The following is a 22,713-nucleotide window of genomic DNA, read 5'->3' as shown; positions in this document are numbered from 1 at the left end:
CCACCATGCTCCCTGCCAAACAAGCTCCCTTGGGCCTCTTTTTATAAGGACATTAATCCCATCCATTAGGGTTCTATCCTCATGATCTAATCACTTCCCAAAGGCTTCACCTATTAATACCATCACCTTGGGGGTTAGGATTTCAACATTTTGAAGGGACACCAACAGTCAGACCATAGCACCCTTCCAATATGAGAGATGCCCAATGTAGTTGACTTGTCACTAAGTGGCTGGTTGGTCTCCTCAAGGAATAGTGCCACATCAAGGGCACACCATTGGTCTCTATTGCTGATAGCTTAAACATTCAGGAGCAGCAGTGGCCGGAGTTCCAGGGTCTGCATTGTGATTCCTTCTTGGGAGCTTAACACAACTTTCATACCGCATCTTTTCCTATCACTAATATTTCCAACACCATAGGGTCCTCCAAATCCTATTGGCAGGACAGCTCGCACCACAGCCGAAACCTACTGCAGAGCCCTTTTCTTTTCCAGGTCCCATTCAAAGCTGGCAGCCTTCCATGTTGGGACAGAGCATGTTCCTAGGTGTAGAATGTGTTGCTTCCAGATCCCAAAGAAGTCTACTGGCACTGTACTTCCATCTTTATGGTAGGGGATACATGAGGTGCAATTTTGGAAAGATATGCCCACAAACTTCTAATGATCCCTAAGAATTTCACTGAAGTTGTAGGTTCCTAAATCTTTGTAAGGTGTCTCCCACCCTCTAGAGCACACCAGCATGCTATCAATGAAATGGATTAGTGTGATGGTTCTGCAAGATACACAGGTGGTCCAGATCTCATCAAACTATATTATGACAGAGGACAGGAGCGTTAACATAACCCTGAGGGCAAATTGTAAATGCGTATTTCTGGCCATCCCATATGAATACAAACCTTTTCTGATCCTCTTTACTGACTGGAATTGAAAAGAATGCCTTTGTCAATGAGTTCATGTCCTTTGCAGGGACATGGATGAAGCTGGAAACCATCATTCTGAGCAAACTATCACAAGGACAGAAAACCAAACACGGCATGTTCTCACTCATAGGTGGGAATTGAACAGTGAGAACACTTGGACACAAGGTGGGGAACATCACACACGGGGGAGGCCTGTCATGGGATGGGGGGCAGGGGGAGGGATAGCATTAGCTGAAATACCTAATGTAAATGATGAGTTAATGAACGCAGCAAACCAACATGGCACATGTATACCTGTGTAACAAAGTTGCACGTTGTGTACTTGTACCCTAGAACTTAAAGTATAATAATTTTTTTAAAAAAAGAAAAAGAAAAGAATGCCTTTGTCAGTTCACTGGCCATATACCATGTACCTGAAGACTCATCAATCTGCTATAGCAATTAACCTATATCTGGCACAGTAGCTATGATTGAGACTACTGCTTGTTTAAGCCTGCAGCAGCCTTCAGTCATTCCGCAGGATCCACCCAGGGATGTGATACTGTTTTTTGTTTGTTTTTTTGTTTGTTTGTTCTCTAAGTCTGCTTGCTAGGGAAGACATTGTTTGTTTACTATCTTGGCCAAGGTTTCTACTTGGCCTTTCTCACTATTATGTCTTTTACCTCACAGGCTAAGAACCCAATATGAGGGTTACTCTAACATCCAAGTATACCAGTGCAGTCAGGAACAGGAAAAAATGACCACTGGGTGCATCCACAAACTAAGCAGGTCCACTCTGAGCCAGATTTTAGCCAGGACTTCATTTGTTAACTGGTCTCTGTAGACCTCCTATTCTATTAGAACCATGAGGATGTTTTGGGGCTCCAAGTATCAATATCAACTCAGACTGTGTGTCCAGTCATCCTCAAAATGTCTAGGTATTTTCCCTTCCTTGGTTTACAATCACCCAAGTAAACAGCCCCAAGTTCTTTTCAGGAAAAAAACTAGGGGATTCATCACAGTATATATTGGCTCTGGTGTTGCTACCTATTTTTCTCCCAGAGAATTCGTGCCCTATTACCATCTCTACAACTCCCTCAAGCTCAAGCTCCTTGGCTGTTCCTCAGACCTTGAAGGTTGTTACAATTATTGTAGCCTCTATTACATCGAAACTCATTAGTCCCATGGATATCAATGAGCCCAGCTCCATAACCACCTCCTACTATCAGCCCCTGAACTGCAGAGGGTAGCCACCACTGTGGTGCTAGTGCTGCTTTCAGAAGTGTTTTCCTGATGGCCTGGGTGAACTATATGTCTTCTAAGCTCTGCCATAAGACATAATCAACTGGTATGTTTTGTAGCCTGCATAATATAGCTATTCTTGCTTGCTCACTTTCCTCAGCCTCTTTATTTCTTCTACCATCTGTCAGAATAGCTAAAGCATTTCTACTTCACTCAACATTGGCCATCACTTTCTTCAAGTCTCTAAGAACCACCCTATTCCCTAGGGTTCTTGCCAGGGTGTTAAATCCTGTGTTCCAAAAAACTGTTCACAATCAAAGCATGATGTAGGCTGATAAAAAGAAAAAAAAATGTTCACAAGTCATTATCTAGTCTTACATTCTAGCCTGCTTGATGAAGCACCCTCAAAATACAATCCCAGGTATATCACCTAGCTTCTGCCAATATGTGATAGCTAATTCTTTTCGTTCCTTCAGTGTGTAACATTTTGTCTCCCTTATCAGATCTATCACTTCCTGGCCAGGTTGTGCTGGTATTTAACCCTAAGTTTTTGGCCTAGCAGCCAGGAGAAGAGGTAGAGGCCCTGGGAGGGCCAGCTGTTGCCTTATGAGAGAAAGGACTCTGCAACATCTATCAATACACAAGTACCAGCTCTTACTAGAGAAGAGTAGACCACTTCTGCAAAGTCTTAGTGTTCAGAGGGTCTTTAGAGCCAACATCCTCAAAAGCATTCATCCAGATGTCTGTATGCTGTATGCCAGGGTCTCAAGTTTTTCCAACCAGGCCATGACTGTAGCATAATAGACCTGCCTTGCCTGCTTATTTAAATGTCTCTGGATTAGCCAGGCATGGTGGCACATGCCTGTAATCCCAAATATTTGGGAAACTGAGGTGGGAGGATTGCTTGAGTCCAGGAGTTTGAGACTACAGTATGCTATGATTTTGGCTGTGGATAGCCACTGCACTCCAGCCTGGGAAACATAATGAGAACTTGTCTCTTTAAAAAAAAAAAAAAAGAAAGAAAGAAAGAAAAAAAAAAGAGAGAAAGAGAGAAATCTAAAAAATCAAAAATAAAATAAATTCTCTGGACCTCTTAACTGTTAATGGTCCTCTGATTCTCATTATCCCTCTGCAGAGCATCAATTCAGCTTAGTAGTAGCCAGCCAACTCCACCATCTTTATATGCACTGTTCCCCCCATGTCTTCCAAGTGACAGAATCATTGTGCCAGCAAAGGCAATCTTTTCAATCAGAGAGTTTTCCCAGGTAACTTCTAGTGAAATCTTTAGCACCTGCACCACCACTGCATGCCAGGGACTATCCATCCTCCACGTACCACCCAAGAGGGAGTAATCTCTGGTTACCAGACAATGGGTGAATTATACCCAGAACTCCATCTTTTACCTATTTTCTTGCACCATGTGTGTTGGTTAGGTCATCAAATGGGAAGATGTCAAGATGAAATTAGATACACAAGAGCTTTGGAGGGGGTGAGGGAGGGTGAGTTCCTGTGAGGGAAAATAAAGGGAATCAGAGAAGCTAGGAGGGCTATCAGAACATGACACAGGTCTGAGTCCTGTGTATGTGAGACAGAAAGAAAGAAGGTTAGTTGGGAACAGCCTTACACTGCTGCTGTATGAACATCCTTTCCAAAACCCATGTTGAATTTAATTGCCATTGAGATGGTATTAGGAGGTGGGATCTTTAAGAGGTCTGCCCTCATGAATAGACTAATTCTGTTATCTTGGGAGTGGATTAGCTATCATAGGAGTGGGTTCTTGATAAAACGATGTTTGGTCCCTACCCTTCCTCTCTCTGTCTACTGTACTCACTTGCCCTTCCACCATGTTATGACACAGCACAAAGGCCCTTGCTTGATGCCAGTGCCATGCTCTTAAACTTCCCAATCTCCAGAATCATGAGCTAAATAAACTTATTTTCTTTATAAATTACCCAGTCTGTGGTATTTTGTTACAGCAGCAGAAAATAGACTAAAACAACTGCCATGCTGTTTTAAGAAAATTTCAGCAAGGCCAATGGGAGTTCCTCAAGCCAAAGTAGCCTGTCAAAGGAGTCCTACATCTTGTCAGAATAGGCCCGCCTTAGTACCCTGCTGCAATCACTTGCTGGCTGAGAACAGTCTATGGGAACTGTGGCCTTAGTGCAGATGCTGTTGATTCAGAGTGCAGCAGCGAGGGTTGCCAATACTATGCTCTGCAGTAGGAGATAGGAAAGGCACATTTTTTATGGTCACCACAACACCTTGCAGGATTATTTGGAGGATTAAATAAAATAATATAATTTATGTAAAATGTTTAACTATACTTAACACATAGCAGGCACTTAATACATGCATTCTATTAGTTGTTGGTGTTATTATTAATGGTAGGTGGTTCCTAACTGCCTCACTGAGAAAACAATATCTTGTCTATTTAGAAGCTACCTCGTTAACATCTTGACACCTTCATGGTCAAGTCTGATAGAAATAGATTCTTTCTATTCTGTCCAACAAGAGTTTCAACTTCTGGCATATAAGACAGGGTTTTTTTCTAAGTGATTGACATATTTCTCTTGTAAGATTCCATACCCACTTCCAAACCCATTCGAAGATGTGACTTTGCTGTGTTACAGGTTTATAGGCACAATTTTAGATTAATCTAATTAAAGCCAATATATTATAGATCGAGATTTCTAGTTCTACATGGGGTGATTATTTGACAATATGTGAAAGTACCTTACAAAGTGTACAAAAATTAGATATATGCTGACATAATTTTTATGATAATGATGATGAAGTTGGTGTTTTAAGAAGTTGCATACAGCTACAGACTGCCCAGAGATTGGTCTTATAAAGAGAAGGCAGGAAGGACAATTTGGAATTTATTGACACAAGCAGGTGCAAAGTCACAAAGATCCAGACCAGGGTGATGAAATTTGGGAGAAGATGAGAAACACTTAAAAGGAAAAATCATCAGAAATGTGTAATTAATTTGCTCTGATGAATAAGAAAGGGTAATGAAACAAAAAGAAATCAAAAGTTCCCAGGTCCTAAGAAAAAAGGGTGGTTCAGTTGAGAGGGTAGAATGGACATCTGTTTTTCAAATCTGCCCATCAATTCTTTTCTCCTCTTCTTCTACCAACAGCGACCCTCTCCTTTAGAGAACTTTCCCAACTCTACTCCATTTGGTTGTCATTCAACTGCCAATTATAGTACCGTACTTCCTTGTCACGGGGGAGCTTGAGACTCGGACCTAGCCAATTGTAGAGTCCCATCCTTCTGGCCACAGTTGTTGTCCCAGTAATGGGCATATGACAAGTCATTTCAACAAGTGACCTTCCTTTAAATTTTATTTATAGCTATGTGCTGCAGAAATGATGTTTTGGTCAATGGTGGACAAAATATACAATAATGGTCCCATAAAATTATAATGAAGCTGAAAAATTCCTATCACTTAGTGACACTATAGCCATTGTAAGTCACAGCGCAACACATTAATCACATGTTGGTGGTGATGCTGGGGTAAACAAACCCACTGTGCTGCCAGTTATATAAAAGTATAGCACATACAATTATATATAGTACATAATACTTGCTAGTGATAATAAATGACTGTGTTACTGGTTTATGTATATAAATGCTGACATACTTTTTATCTTTATTTTAAAGTGTACTCTTTCTACTTATTAAAAAAAAAAAAAAAGTTGACTGTAAGACAGCCTCAGGGAGGTCCTTCAGGAAGTATTCCAGAAGAAGGCATTGTTGTCATAGGTGATGACAGCTCCAGGCCTATTATTGCCTCTGAAGGCCTTCCAGTGAGACAAGATATGAAGGTGGAAGGCAGTGATATTAATGATCCTGTCTCTGTGTAGGCCTAGGCTAATGCGTGTGTGTTCGTGTCTTCATTTTTAAGAAAAAAGTTTGAAAAGTTAAATAAAAATGTTAAAAATAGGAAAAAGTTGTTTGGGCGCGGTGGCTCACGCCTGTAATCCCAACACTTTAGGAGGCCAAGGTGGGCAGATCACGAGGTCAGGAGATCGAGACCATCCTGGCTAACACAGTGAAACCCCGTCTCTACTAAAAAATACAAAAAAAAAAAATAGCCGGGCGCGGTGGTGGGCGCCTGTAGTCCCAGCTACCCGGGAGGCTGAGGCAGGAGAATGGCCTGAACCCAGGAGGCGGAGCTTGCAGTGAGCCGAGATTGCGCCACTGCACTCCAGCCTGGGCGACAGAGCAAGACTCCCTCTCAAAAAAAAAAAAAAAAGAGGAAAAAGTTTATAGAGTAAGGATATAAGGAAAGAAAACATTTTTGTACAGCTGTACAATGTGTGTTTCAAGCTAAATGTTATTACAAGAGTAAAGAAGCTTTTTAAAAATTGAAAAGTGTATACAATTTAAAAGTTACAGTAAGCTAAGGTTAATTTATTTTTGAAGAAAGAAAAAAATTAAAAATGTAGTATAGCCTAAGTGTACAGTGTTTATAAAGTCTACAGTCATGTGCAGTAATTTCCTAGGCCTTCACATTCACTCACCACCCACTCACTGACACCCAGAGCAATTTCCAGTCCTGCAAGCTCCATTCATGGTAAGTGCCCTATACAGGTGGACCACTTTTTATCTCTTATACCATATTTTCATTGTACCTTTTCTATGGTTAGATAGGTTTAGATACACAAATACTTGCCATTGTGCTACAAATGCCTGCAGTATTCAGTACACTAACATGATATACAGGTTTAAGCCTAGGAGCAATAGGCTATATACATAGCCTAGGTGTGTAGTGGGCTATTCCACCTAGGTTTGTGTAAGTACACTTTATGATGTTTGCACAATGATGAAATTACCTAAGAACACATTTCTCAGAACCTATCCCCATGTTAAGCAACACACAACTGTATTTCACAGTCTGAAAAAATCCAAACTCTCAAGCATTTCAGATAAGGGATACTCAACTTGTATAGATAGATTAAAAGTTAAAATATGAGAAAATACATAGCATGGCAACTCAAAGCTAGACTGACTATATTAACATTAGACAAAGTAGACTTCAGAACAAGAACTATTACCAGAAGTAAAGAGCCACATTATATAATGATAAGAAGGCTGATTCCCAAAGGTAGCATCACAATCCAAAGGTATATGCACATAATAACAGATGCTAAAGCATAAACTAGCATTACTAAAAGTCATATCCACAAATATACTGGAACATTTAAACACTCCTCTCTCTCTAATCAATAGAACAAGTATATAGAAAATCAGTAAGGATACAGAAGACCTGAATGACACTATCAACCCATTTGACGTAATTGCCTAATTTAAAGAGCACTCCATCCAACAAAATTATTTTCAAGTGCACGTGGAATATTCACAAAAGTAAACCATATTTCTAGGTAATAAATAGAGAAATGCAAATCAAAACCACAATGAGATACCATCTCACGCCAGTTAGAATGGTGATCATTAAAAAGTCTGGAAACAACAGATGCTGGCGAGGATGCAGAGAAACAGGAATGCTTTTACACTGTTGGTGGGAGTGTAAATTAGTTCAGCCATTGTGGAAGATAGTGTGCCGATTCCTCAAGGATCTAGAACCAGAAATACCCATTGGACCCAGGAATCCCATTACTGGGTATATACCCAAAGGATTATAAATCGTTCTACTATAAAGACACATGCAGATATATGTTTATTGCAGCACTATTTACAATAGCAAAGACTTGGAACCAACCCAAATGCCCATCAGTGATAGACTGGATAAAGAAAATGTGGCACAAACACACCACAGAATAGTATGCAGCCATAAAAAGGAATGAGTTCATGTCCTTTGCAGGGACATGGATGAAGCTGGAAATCATCATCCTCAGCAAACTAACACAGGAACAGAAAACCAAACACCTCATGTTCTCACTCATAAGTGGGAGCTGAACAGTGATAACACATGGACACAAGGAGGAGAACATCACACACCAGGGCCTGTTGGGGGCGGGGGAAAGGGGAGGGAGAGCATTAGGACAAATACCTAATGCAGGCGGAGCTTAAAACCTAGATGACGGGTTGATAGGCGCAGCAAACCATCATGGCACGTGTATACCTATGTAACAAACCTGCAAGTTCAGCACATGTATCCCAGAAGTTAGAGTAAAAAAAAAAAAAAGAAAGAAATCATAAGCCAGTTGTGGTTAAAGATAATAACCCCATGAAAAATAAAATTTATATAATTATATTTAAAAAAGAATTGACTGGTGACGGGTGGATCACTTGAAGTCAGGAGTTCGAGACCAGCTTGGCCACATGGTGAAACCCTGTCTCTACTAAAAATACAAAAATTAGCTGGGCATGGGGGTGCACTGCTGTAGTCCCAGCTACTCAGGAGGCTAAGGCAGGGGAATCGCTTAAACCTAGGAGGCGGAGGTTGCAGTAAGCAGAGATCACGCCATTGCACTTCCTCCAGCCTGGGCAACAGAGGAGACTCTGTCTCAAAAAAGAATTGAAATCATACAGAGTATGTTCTTGGACCACAATGGAATAAAATAGAAATTAATGACAGAGAAATATCTGTGAAAAACCTAAAATACTTGGAAACTAAACAAGACACCACTAAATAGCCCATGTGTTAGAGAATAAGTCTCCAGGGAAACATGAAAATATTTTTAATTTAGTGAAATTTAAATATATTAAAATTTGGGAATGTTTATATCAATAAAGAAGAATATTATCAAATTAGATAGTGGTGATGATTGCACAACACTGTGAATGTATTAAAAACCACTGAGGCCGGGCACGGTGGCTCAAGCCTGTAATCCCAGCACTTTGGGAGGCCGAGGCGGGCGGATCACGAGGTCAGGAGATCGAGACCATCCTGGCTAACACAGTGAAACCCCGTCTCTACTAAAAAATACAAAAAACTAGCCGGGCGAGGTGATGGGCGCCTGTAGTCCCAGCTACTCGGGAGGCTAAGGCAGGAGAATGGCGTAAACACGGGAGGCAGAGCTTGCAGTGAGCTGAGATCCGGCCACTGCACCCCAGCCTGGGTGACAGAGCAAGACTCCATCTCAAAAAACAAAAACAAACAAACAAAAAACCCCACTGAATTGTACCTTTTAAAAAAGTGAATTTTATAACATGTGAATTATATTTCGATTTTAAAAAAGAAAAGAAGAAAGATCTTGGGACCAAAAGGCTAAGCTTCCACCTTAAACTAAAAACAGGGAAGGGCAAACAAAACCCAAAGCAAACATAAGGAGGAAAATTAAAAAGGTAAAGTAGAGTTTAATAAAATTATCAGCAGAAAATCAATAGAGAAAATCAATTAAAACACAAAAGCTGATTCTTTGAAAAGACCAATAAAATTGACAAACTTCTAGCCAGACTAAGAAAAAAAGAAAAACACACAAATTACCAATATCTGGAATGAAATAAGGGATATTCATGAATGCAATAAGGTCTGTAGGACAGATATTAAAGGGATAATGAGGAAACATTATGAACAATTACATGCCTATTATATTAGTTTTATATTGTTCCTTAACAAATTACCACAAACATAGTACAATACACTTATAATCTCACACTTTCTGTGGGTCAAGAGTTCATGCATGGCTTACCCGGGTGCTATGTTTAGGGTCTCATAAGGCTGCAACTAAGGTTTTGGCTGGCCTGTATTCTCATATGGGGGTTTGACTAGTGGGTAGGCGGAATAATGGTCTCTCAAAGATGTCAATGTCCCAATCCTCAGGACTTGAGAATATGTTATAGTACAAGGGGATCATATGGCAAAAGGGTCTTTGCAGATATGATTAAGTTAAGGATCTTGAAATGGGAAGGTTATTTTGGATTATATGGTGGGCTCAATATAATCATAAGTGTCTTTATAAGAGAAAGAGATAGGCAAGAGATTCAAAGAACGAGATGTAACAATAGAAGTCAGAGTGATGTAATGTGAGAAAGATTCAACCATCTACTGCTGGCTTTGAAGACAGAGGAAGGGGCCACAAACCAAATTATACAGGTGGCCTCTAGAAGCTGGAAAAGACAAGAAATGGGTTCTTCCCAAGAGCCTCCAGAAGGAATAGAGCCCTGCTGATGCCTTGATTTTATCCCCCATAGGACTCATTTTGAACTTCAGACCCCTAGAATTGTGACATAATAAATCTGTGACATTTTAAGCCACTAAGTTTGTGATAATTTGTTACAGCAGCAATAGGAAGTTAATATAACTGAGGAATATTCCACTTCAAAGCTCACTCAGATTGTTTCCAGAATCTATTTTGTTGTGTCTGTAAGACTGAAGGCTCTGGATTCTTGCTGGCTATTGGCTGGAGGCCACCCTTAGCTCCTTGAGACTTTCTTAACCTAACAAAGAGCTTCTACAACAAAACTTAAAACCAACATCATATTTAATGTTGAAAAACTAAATGCTTTCCCCCTAAGATTGGATGTCTGCTTTCACCACTCCTATTCAACATCATGCTAGAAATCCCAGACAGTGCAATAAAGAAAAACAAATAAATAAAAAGCATAGAGATTGGCAAGCAATAATTAAAACAGTCTCTATTCACAGAGAACACAAATGTCTACATGAAAAATCCCAAATAATCTACACAAAAGCTCCTAGAACGAATATGTGAGTTTAGCAAGGTCACAGGATACAAGGGCAAAACAAAAATCAAGTATACGTCTATATACTAGCAATTTGGACAAACTATAAAAACTGCACAAACGATGTGCAGGATCTATATACAGAAAATTACAAAACACCAATAAAAGAAATCATAGGAGACCTAACTAAATGGGGAGATATGCCATATTCATGGATTTTAAGAGTCAACATTAAGATGACAGTTTTTTCCCAAACTAAAGATTTAGCACAGTGCCAATTAAAATGCCAGCAGGATTTTTTCATGCAAATCAAAAAACTAATTCTAAATTTTATATCCAAAGGCAAAGGAACTAGAATACCCAAAATTATTTCAAAAAAGAAAAACAAAGAGGACTCACACTACTTGATTTTAAGACTTACTAAAAAGCTATACTAATGAAGATGACAATGTAGTATGGGCAAGAGGACAGAGACATAGATCAACACAGCAGAAGAGAGAGTCCAGGAATAGACCTACACAAAAATTGCCAATTTATTTTTTAACAGCTTTATTGAAGTAGAATTGCCACACAAATAACTACACATATTTAATGTATACTCTTTGATGAATTTGGACATATGCAAATACCTGTGATCAAGGCCAACTGATATCCAAAAAAGGCATAGAGGCCACTCAACGAAGAAAGTCTTTTCAACAAAGGGTGCTAAAACAACTGGACATCCATATACAAAATCAGGAATTTCCATCTATACCTCATACATTACACAAAAATTAATTAAAAATAGATCATAAACCTAAGTGTAAATAATAAAAGTATAAACTTCATTTCTTCTGTAAAAGATAGGACAAAATCTTTTGTGATCATGGGTTGGGCAAAGAGTTCTTAGATATGACACTGAGGGCACAACCCATAAAAGACAAGATTGATAAACTGGACTTCATCAAATTAAAAACTTTGCTCTGCAAAAGACCCTGTCAAGAGAATGAAAGGACAAACTACAGATTGGAAGTAAATTTTTGTAAAATACATAGTTCACTGCAGCCTCGAACTCCTGAGCTCAGGCAACCCTCCACCTCGGTCTCCTGAGTAGCTAGGCATGTGCCACCAAGCCTGGCTAATTTTTCTTTTTTATCTTTTATTGTAGAGACAGGGGTCTTGCTATATTGACCAGTCTGGTCGCAAACTCTTGGCCTCAAGTGATCCTCCGATCTTGGCCTCCCAAAGCACTGGGATTACAGATGTGAGTCACCGCATCCAGCCTTATACTCAGGATTTTTAAGTGCCAATCCTAATAACAAAGAAGCCCAGGGCTTGTGTTTCTTTGGTAGAACAGGTATTAAGGGATTGTTACAGTGAAGATACAAGCTCTGATTAGATGTCAACACCATTTTAGTATTGTTTACTGCACCAGGAAATTCCAACTTAGTACGAGATTCTTCATCAACAGTTTGGTGACTCTATTTCAACCCTATCACTGCACTCCAGCCTGGGCGACAGAGCGAGACTCCGTCTCAAAAAAAAAAAAAAAAAAAAAAAAAGATCTCTTTAGGCTAGGTGTGGTGGTTCACACCTGTAATCTCAGTGCTTTGAGAAGATCAATTGAGGCCAGGAGTTTGAGATCAGCCTGGGCACCAGTGAGACCCCTATCTCTACAAAATATATATATATATATATATATATTTTTTTTTTTTTTTTTTTTAAATAGCCAGGCATGATGTCTACTCGAGAGCCTGAGGTGAGAGGATAACTTGAGCCTGGGAGGTCAAGGCTGCAGTGAGCTGTGATTGTGCCTCTGCACTCCAGCCTGGACAACAGAGCAAGACCCTGTCTCTTAAAACAAACAATGACAACAACAAAAACCCTTTGGTTGTAAGCAATGGAAACCCACAGGCTGGCTGAAGCATTCAAAGGGATGGAAGAGATGGGCACAGTGTCTCACATCTGTAATCCCGGCACTTAGGGAGGCAGAGGCAGGAGGATAGCATGAGCCCAGTAGTTTGAGACCTGCCTGGGCAACATAGCAAGACTCCCTTCTCAAAAAACAAACACACATACACACACACACACACACACATAAAGGGATGGAAGGATCAGAAGAACCAAGGCGTAGGAAGAGCAGGGACCCACAGCAGCAGTGGGTAGGTCTTCACTTCAGGACACACTGTCACTAATGTACGCACCACAGTTCTCAGACTCTTTGCTTCTCTGTTTTGAGTTTCAGGTTCCTGAGTGAGTATAATTGCACCAACTTTAGTTGGCTGTCTACCTCTGGATCAATTAGCGGCAGCCAAGGGATGAATGCCCTAAATCTGAGAAGGCCACTGGGGCTTTGTCCTTGTGCACTGAAGCCATTCACAACAAAGGGGGAATTGTGTGCTAGGCAGTGGCCCCAAGAGATGTGTATTGTAAGCAAAAAGGTTGCACAGATTCTCTTCTACATGAGCTCACCATCAGGATATGAGGACAACACAGAGTTTGGTGTCATTCTGATTTCCCCCCACAGTCTCTTTAATACCCCAACAGGTTTTTGTCTAAGGCCTAAGAGAAATTAGTCTCATCTTCATGTTTATACTTTTACAATTTGTTTAAACTACAAACAAAATATCATACACACTCTCATTCAGTCCTTTACCTAAAAGATAATAATTCTAAATGCTTAAGGACCACCTAAGGTGGTCCTTAAGATGTTACTACTCTGCTCAAAAACTTACAAGAAAAAAAAACATATAGTGCATGGCACTCCAGCCTGGGTGACAGAGCAAGATCCTGTCTCAGAAAGCAAAAACAAAAACTTACAGAGGCTCTCTATTACCTACCATATTAAAACATCTAAGAATTTAGTTACTTATCAAATAGCCTTTCCTTCCTTTCCCAGCTCCTTTTTTATTAAACATTAGTTGAGCATACAATATTCTCTTTTTTAAGTATTATTTTTTAGCATAATTTTACACAACACCACAGCTTCGCTGCTGGAAGTGAAAGATTGTTTCTTGCTATGTTGCTCAGGCTGGTCTCAAACTCCTAGGCTCAAGTGACCCTCTCACCTCGCTCTCATAAAGTGCAAGGATTACAGGTGTGAGCCATCATACCCAGCCAGAATAATATTCTCTATTTTCTAGACATTAACATGGTGGTAACTGTATTTGTCAATCTTATAAGCCCAAAAACTTATGGTCATAAATATCTGAACTCAGACCACCCCAGAATATTTTTGGCATATGTTTGCCATAGCCAAAGAATATGCAAAAAAAAAAAAAAAAAAAAAGTTGAAAACAGTCCCTGCCTCATAAAGACAGTTAAAAGTGGTACAGGCTAGGGCCAGGCACAGTGGCTCATGCCTGCAATCCCAACACTTTGGGAAGTCAAGGTAGGGGGATCATCTGAGGTCAGGAGTTCAAGACCAGCCTGGCCAACATGGCGAAACCCCGTCTCTACTAAAAATACAAAAATTAGCCGGGTGTGGTGGCACATGCCTGTAATCCCAGCTATTCAGGAGGCTGAAGCAGGAGACTCGTTTGAACCTGGGAGGCGGAGGTTGCAGTGAGCCGCGATCAAGCCACTGCACTCCAGCCTGGGCAACAGAATGAGACTCTGTCTCAAAAAAAAAAGAGTGGTACAGGCTGCTCTCTAGAACCGTTTCACCTTGTCAGAGTCCCAGCTGCCTCCAGACCAACCTTATTCAATCCTGCCTTGCTTTTTCTTTTGCTATTCCTTTGACCTTGAAAATCTTACCTTGTGCATCATTCTGTGTCCTCCACTTGCATAAAGTAAACTACCTCCAAAAAGTTTGCACTTTCTAACCTCTCCACTCTCTGAATAAAATAGTAAAAGCTGTCTCTCCTCAACATGAGAAAAACTGCATGTAATTAAAAAATGAAATTGATAAATTTTGATATGACTTTTAATGTTTTAATATCAACAATAATTTAAATGATCATTATGCATTCCTTAACCCAAATACCTCCCTTCATGAAGTAATCTGTCTCTCCCACCTTGGAACTTCCATTGCATTTCATTCCTCTATTGCGCACAACTGATTTTCTCTTTTGTAGTATGATTATGGTTCTCTGTCAATGCTTGTCCTCTATGAGATTATAGTTCTTTGAGGGAAAGTACTGTGTCTTACTCTTATTTGCACCCTTTCTAGTTCTCAGCACAATGCCTGGCATGCTACAGATGCACAATGTACTTTTGTGTGTGTGTGTGACGGAGTTTCACTGTCGCCCAGGCTGGAATGCAGTGGTGCGATCTTGCCTCACTGCAACCTCTGCCTCCTGGGTTCAAGAGATTCTCCTGCCCCAGCCTCCTGAGTAGCTGGGAACACAGGCACATGCCACTGCACCCGGCTAATTTTTATTTTTAGTAGAGGTGGGGTTTCACTATGTTGGCCAGGCTGGTCTCGGTCTCAGGTGATTCACCTGCCTCGGCCTCCCGAAGTGCTGGGATTACAGGTGTGAGCCACTGCGCCTGGCCACGATATACATTTTTTTGAATGAAGGAAGGAATTAACCGACAGAGATTTATATGATGATGTTACAACCTCCTTTTCCATATAAGCCCATCAGACGGCCTAGAAATAAAACACTTACTAAAAACAGTTCAGAGAAGCCTATCAGTGAAACTGTTATGATGTAATTCTAAAGAAAGTTAGGGGACCCCCAGACTATATGGATAGCTCACTCTGCTTTTTAGCGCTAGTTTCACAACAAGCAAAATAACCATAGTGTCTCTTGAGAAATAAGCACTCATTTTAGAACTAATAAGTACTAAATTTAGAACTCCATATATTAATGGTTTATAGACTTTCCTTTCTCAGTGACAGTACTGAGAAATAGGAGCTTGTGGTATGAAATCAGAATACCTGGATTTCAGTCTCACCTCCATCACATATAGCCATGTGACCTTGGGCGAGTTGTTTAACCTCTCTGTGCCTCTGTTTCATCACTGGCAAAATGTTGAAACTAACAGTACACTCCCTCAAAGGGATGATGTGAAAATTAATGACAATATATTTATACCATTTAGAATAGTACCTGGCACTTTGTGTTTTAAAGTGATAGAAATATACCATACTTACCTTATATCCCCTATTGGTAAATTCCACATTAAGGGCAAAATTTCTTTTTCATATCCCACCAGGTTACCTAACACAGTATGTAATAAATACTAGACACTCAAAAAATGACGTGCATTATATTTGAGGTAAATAAATTGAATGCATAAGAAAATGAAGGTATTTTTAAAATGTAAATGCAATTAATATAAATTAAAGGGATCTCGGCATATCATTTGCATATCTTCAGATTTTCCTTATAATTAGTTGCTGGGTGTCTTATGATTTGATCTTTTTCTTGCCCTCTTCAAAGCATGTAGTTTGGTGTAATGCACATTATAGCCCTCAGAATTGCTGGCCTTCTGACAAGTTAGCTGTTTGGATAGTGTGAGGGATGAGGTTGCTGCAGCAAAAAGTGGGTTACACGACAGCACAGCCTCGCTGCTGGAGATGAAAAACCAATAATCCCAGAAAACAGCGCATAGGGTAGGCTGGGCCAGCCGAGGACTATGTGAAGGCTCCTTGGGACCCTCCGGAGGCCAGTGGGGTACTGCAAAGGTGAGTGCCCCAGTGCCAGGGTCGTGAGCCCGAAGCCCTGCGGGGACGGCTGGTAGGACCCGCTAGATGAGTCATTCTCCCCACCCCAGGCACGTGCTGGTGGCAGCATCTACCCGGACCCCGCCTTCGCCCCGGCGCTGAACGCTAGCGGTGAGCGGCCCCAGCACCCCCCGCGGCGCCCCCTCCGGGCCGCCTCCTCCGGGGGGGCACTGTCCTTGCTGCAGTCGGCCGCTGGCGCAGTCCTCGCGCCGCAGTGCCGGGCGCTCGTGGGGGGCGCCCACGGGCACCTGGGCAGTCTGCTCATCGGAGCCTACCGCCGTCCTCCAGCACTCCCACGGTGCCCCACGCCCGCGCGCCCGTCGCCGGTCACCCGTCGCCCGCGGAGCCGCGAGGGCCGCGCCTGGAGGCGCAGGAGGACTGGGCGGGGCGGGGCGCGCCCACCGTCCGGCCCAGGGCACCTCGCGCGGGTGCACGCGCAGCAGCCCCGGGGGGCGGGTGGGTGTGCTCGGGGCGCGCGCGCCGCAGCCTCCTCAGCCTGCCGCTCCGCCCGCGCCGCCTGCTGCCGGCGCTCGGCCCAGCACGCCGGCTCTCGGGCTGCCGTGGGCAGCGCGGGGCCCGCGGTGTAGAGTCCGCCGCCCCGGAGCCGCGTCCCGCACCCGGACGGTCCCGGTAAGCGGGGGCGGGGGCGGCGGGGACCGGGCCGTCACCTGAGGGGCGGGTCTGCGGCCGCGGACAGTCCTCCGGGACTCTGAGGTGCTTGTGTGGGAGCCGCTTCCAAGGTGGCCCCCGTGTCATTGGATGAACCCCGAGTGGGAGCCGCTTCCAAAGTGGCCCCCGTGTCATTGGATGAACCCCGAGTGACTGCTGCCTCTACGCCTTGGGGGAAGTCCCTGAGGTGCTGTGAGGAGCCGCCCCCATAAAGACCCCCTGTGGGAATGGACTCCCGGGGCGCTGTCTGCATTTGCTGCCATGGGGAGCCCCAGCGTGGAGGGGACTGGCCCCAGAGAGCCCTTCCGTGTCACTGTGGGAGAAGGCACAAGGGTGGTCTCTGGAGCTGGCTCAATGGAAGACCACTTGGGAACATAGGGGAGCCGCAGGAGCCTGGAGGTGGTGGAGCCCCCAAAGGGCTCCCTAGAAAAGGAGGCCCTGAGACTGTGCCCTAGAACTGTGAGAAGCAACCTCTGATTGGGGAGGGGGGATCCTGCCATGGGATCTATGAGTGACTTCCCAAGGCTCCAAGGACTTTGGCCTCGACCTCCCTGTAGAGTTCCATATGCCCTCACTTGTCTCCCCACAGCGTGGCCCAGAGGTGGGGGCCTTCTGGGGCTGCAGCCTCTTTCCATTCCCCTCTTTCCCTATTCGGATTTTTCTTCTCCATGGTAGCCCAGTTGCTCCATGCCGCATTTTAGTGGAGGTAGAAACTGCTGCGAGAGCACTGGGCCCCAAGCCGGGGAAGAGGACCAGTGAGGCCTCTCAAGCAAAGATAGATTTGAGCCCCTGGGTTTGACCGTCCAGAAGGAAGCAGTAAGATCAGGTGGAATAACAGACTTTGGCAGGTCCTGGAGGGAAAGACCTTTGAAGGAAGGAATAAAGGATGTATAGGATTGTTGAGCACCTCGGCACTATAGCGCTCGGCACTATACCAGGTATGTTTAAACATCTCATATAACTCTTACAACAGCTTTGTGAAATTATCCCCTTCTAAACACTGAGACTCAGAGGGGTTTCGCAGTTTACCCAAGGTCACAAAGCTGATGAAAAACATAGTCATAAAATGTTTTTCAAATTTTATTTGGGAAAAAGTACTAAGGAGAAGCAGAAGAAAGAATAGATATTTGTTAATAAGTTGCACTATGGTGCCTGCCAAGCATAGGGTTTTGCAGTGGTACATGCTCAGTAAATGTGATGATTAAATAAGTGGATGAGGACAGTTTAAGTGGCCATGAGATTGCTGCAGGAACTGATTTCCACAGAATCCCCAGATTTCAGGGTGTGGCTTCCTTCACTGGCAGTCCCATTTCATGATGACTTGGGGTGGCTCTGGACCTAATTGAGGCCTCTGGGTGTGGTTTTTGACAAGGCTTGCTCTGGGGATCTAGGGGAACCCTTCTGCAGATGGAGTGTCCCAAGGCCACCCTCCCTGCTACAGAATACTTGAAGGAGAGAAAGCAGAGACAGGGTCACTTTTAGGAAGCACGATCCACACTGTCCTTGTGGCCCTCTGACTACATGCACCAGTGGACAATGGTCCACAGATAGCACACAGGACACTTTTGCCCAAGAGTACCTCTGCATGAGGAGGAGGAGGGCGGGAAAGGTGCAGAGCCAAGGAAGGCTCACTGGGAGTCTGTTAGGGGGAGCGCAAAGGGTCTGCGCCAGACATAGTGTTGCCTCCTCATCTCGCCCCCTCGATGTTTTCATTCCAGCTGTATCCCAAGAGTTCAACTTTGAGCCCAAGGATGGATTCTGGTTTCTTGTCCAAAAATGGAGTGGTGAGAGGGCCAAGCAATGATATTCATTACAGAGCCATTCCGGAAAGGTTTTCCTGCTCCCCTTCCCTGTTTCTTCCACACAGTCAAACCTAGTTAAATCCTCCTTGAATAGAAGCGGCTTCCTTTGGCTTCTGGAATTACATAGTGAGAAGAGAGACCAAGCTAGTGGGAAAACAGAACAACATAGTTTACCAGTTGTTAGTTTTTTTTTTTTTTTTTAACTCAATTATGCTACCTTGTGCGCAACTCAGTGGAGTAAATTCTGACAAAGATTTATGTTGGTTAGGACCTCCCCATTGTAAAGTTGTTTATAATCCCCCTTTCAGTTCAAACCCACCTCATCTGCTTAACAGATCAAAATAAATAGGTAGGCATATTTTTAAAGAAAGTCAGAAGGACCAAACCTGAAGATATGATCTTTGTTCCAGCTCACTGATTTGTCTTTGAGATTTTATTCCTAAATTGGTCTTTTGTTGAGGGTGCTTATTATCACACCCACTCATGACCCTGGAAAAATCACTAAATGGACCCAGGCTCTCCCCTAATCTTGGACCTTGGATATCACCTTCCCTATGTCCAGCATTGGGTAAAAATTAAGGTTTCAAAAATTCTAAGAATACTGCCTAACTCTCCCTAGTCACAGCATGAGTCTGCAAATCAGATCATTCCAGAATGTGCATGAAAGATGTCACCAGGTGGCCTTAATCTTCTCAGAAATGCTCTCTCCAAAGGGAAATAAAAGGGGAGAGACTGGCTCACCCAGTTTCATTTGAGTGTGCCCAAATGTGTCTGGATTTTACTGTCTGGATTTCTCAACCTTTGATCTTTCACATATTCTCCAATCTTCTAACATTGTCTTCTTCTAACATTTGCATTCCTTTTCCTCAAACATGGATAGTAAGACCTTCCCAGGCCCATTTCCCCCACTCTGCAATTTTTTCCACTACACCTGTTCCTAAGTGGATCACATTTATGCAAATATAGTTTCCCTTCTCTTTAGCTACAGAATCTATTATCTTTTAGTCCCACATGCTTCTCTCCAGCAGTGCTGCTTGGCTTCTGCTATCTTCATGTCCCAACTTGATTTATTCATTTCTGATGGGAATATCATTATCCATTCCACCCCTCAATCTTAATGACCAAATTCTGACAGGAATTGCTTACTAGCTTTGGACCAAGAAACCAAGACCATCAGTGTCCAGCTGGAGACATGATTATTTTTCCATTAGCACATCCCCCTCCATTCTCTCCCCTTTTCCAGCAATCCCCTCAGAGACTCACTTACATTTACTAAGTGCTACTTACTTGCCAGGCACTATGCTAGATAAATATGAGTTTCTTGCCCTTGAGGAGTTCACATCGAATCAGTCTGCATTTCTCTAATAATTCACTATAAAGAGTAGGAAAAGTAAGGGGGAAACTATGGCATTACAGAATATTTACAGGAACCAATGTAGAGTATGCCTTTTCCCAAGCATCACTGAAACTCAGCTGCTGTGCTATGCCTCCTCTGGCAGCCACATTCAGCCCTCCTGCCAGTGCCCTGCCAAAATTACTTTTGCCCATTGTACTCTGAGTGTAAACTGACCACATTTTTGCCTTCCTATGATAGTAATGACAGAACCTTTTATTTAGATAGCATGTTACAGTTTATGAATCCCTTTTAGATATATGTTGGCTCTTTGGTTTTGAGAAATGCTTCATCTTACTGGGGTCCTCTCACTAAAACAGAACTGTGTGGGCTAATTGGCTCGCTCTCTTTTTGTATGTTTGTTTTTTGAGGCTTAGGAGTCTCCCAGAGGGAAAGCCCCAGTGATTCACTACAATCACCACCTACTAGCTCTTAGGTTGCGAAGGAGTTTCCTGTTGGGTCCTAAGGCCAAACAATGCACTCATTGGTCAGTGCTGGAACTTATCAGGGCAGTCCCTCTTCCCGGCCTTGGCAAATCCAATTCTCTGGGGTTTTCTTCCTCCCTGAAACTCAAATACATATTCTCTTCTAACAAATATTTTAAGCATACTATCTCAAACCAGTTTTTTGGACTGATGCTAATTCTTATGTGAAGACACATTTCCTTGCCTATTTCTATCTAGCCCCCAGGCTGGCTTCATACCATCTAAGTCATGATGGAGTCCCCATATAGCTCCATGCCTTGGCATGTGCTGTTATCTCTTCCTGGAATGCTTTTTTTTTTTTTCCTTATCCACTGATGTAACTCCTACTCATATTCAAAATTTAGCTCAAGCAACACCTTTTTTTTTTTCAGTCCTACACTTATGCCCCCTGCACACGCACATACTCACTGCATTCTCACAGGCTGAATGAGCTTCCATTTGTTCATTCTACCATCAGTTATTAAGCACCTGATTTGTGCCTGATGCATAGTAGGCTGCACTTGGCAAATGTTTGGAGAATCAGCAAATAAGTAAATGGTGATAATTAAGGTGTAATAATTGCATTACATGGGGCTGAATCTGTGTTTCAGGGAACCAGAGCAGAAAACAGGGAGTGCCTCTCCATCTTGCTGAAAAGCTCTGCTTGCTAAGTGCAATCTCACCAGCCAATCACTGATGGTATGATGTTCCTTAACTGTTGCTCTGTCTCTGTGGGAAGTCAGCACCGTGGCTTTTAATGAAGATTCAGGCCCTAAGAGGCTAAAATCATGCCATAATTTTGCTCTCATATATATTAGAACTTTGTGAGCTTTCAGTAAATGTTAAACAGCAGCAGGATGCCTTGTAGTCTTGAGCTGAGGCCAGAAAGAGTTTTTCTGTCTTTAGCCTTTCTATTCCTTGAAAACCTCAGAAAAGCCCCATGTAGTTGTGTCTGTGTCATCCTGAATAAACAGGCTGAATGGAGAGAGGTGGGGAGGTACTAGGTAGACCCTTTCAGGGTCTACAAACACGAATACTAAAATTAGTTTCTAGGATACTGCCAGGTGACAAAATGTCTGAGTAGGAACAGGCTCCAAGAGCACTGTAGTGAGACACTGGATCCCTAAAGCAACAGCCAGTCACTGGAGAAAAATCGGACCCCTTGGGGCTTGGATTTCCTCAAAGACCCACAAGAGAACTCTTTTTGATGGTTTTTTTGCTTAAAATCTTGGGGTTGATGCTGATGTTCACAGTAAGCTCAGAGTCTGTGCTATGCATTCAGCATTTTTTTTTTTTTTTCAGACCCTGGTTCTGTTGATTTTCCACAATCTTGCAGCTGGTCACCTTCTGTGTTAGGCATGTGGTTTTTCCTAAGGCTCCCAGTCCTTCGGGCACATGCTTCCAGGAGCCAATTGTTGACCGCCTTGAAATTTTTCACTTGTATGTGCAGATACTGCTCATGCTAAATTTCAAATCCAGGACAAAGGAAATATATTTTCACACTTTCTACTTGTGTCCTTAAGGCAACTGCCCTCCGTGGGCCTCACCATATCCACAGGACACAGCATAAATGCAGGGGACTGTTGACCTTGGTAATACTGGCTTCTCTTTTCTTACCATTGTGATTGTAGAAACCAGCTAAATTGCAGAATTTCTTAGCTCTCCTTTGTAGTCAGAGAAAAATTACCCTCGTGTTTTCATCCCTGCTAGCCCTGACTCAATGTCCAGGTGCCACCTCTTGGGAAATAGAGTAGATGTGATGATGTGAGCTGGTGACTGCATAGTTTCTAGAATTGAGTTTTGGAGATTTGGTCTGATTAGTCTCTCTGGCCAATTTGATAAAGAGAAAAGACACTATGATCTTAAATAAATTGTTTATCTTGCCCAGTCATCTCTGCATCATTCATTCAACAAAGATTTAAGAGGCTAAAACCCTTAATGCTTAATGGAGAGGATCAAACCTGTATTCAAAGAAGCTTTGATTAAAAGTGAGTGTC

At 42.7% G+C, this 22,713-nt stretch overlaps 1 protein-coding gene across 30 annotated transcripts in view; it reads left to right on the top strand.

Moving 5' to 3' along the window:
* Positions 1-22,713, top strand: part of PHF24 (PHD finger protein 24) — a 293,212-nt gene that overhangs the window by 251,312 nt on the left and 19,187 nt on the right. For 8 of the 30 annotated variants that reach the window (XR_013404749.1, XM_077965933.1, XM_077965930.1 and 5 more), the window contains exon 1: positions 16,882-17,018. The exons of 7 other annotated variants lie outside the window; for them this stretch is intronic. The gene's annotated coding sequence lies outside the window, so the exon portion shown is untranslated. Of the gene's footprint in view, positions 1-962; positions 1,082-16,213; positions 16,350-16,438; positions 16,500-16,881; positions 17,019-17,749; positions 17,996-21,327; positions 21,416-22,713 lie in introns of those variants that run through there. 15 more of the 30 variants (XM_077965934.1, XM_077965931.1, XM_015117519.3 and 12 more) reach the window with 6 other exon arrangements.

The sequence above is a fragment of the Macaca mulatta genome, chromosome 15 (genome assembly GCF_049350105.2).
Source record: "Macaca mulatta isolate MMU2019108-1 chromosome 15, T2T-MMU8v2.0, whole genome shotgun sequence".
In the NCBI taxonomy this organism is placed as follows: Eukaryota; Metazoa; Chordata; class Mammalia; order Primates; family Cercopithecidae; genus Macaca; species Macaca mulatta.
The sequence above is the reverse complement of the archived record's forward strand: the minus strand, read 5'-3'. Positions and strand labels throughout refer to the sequence as shown.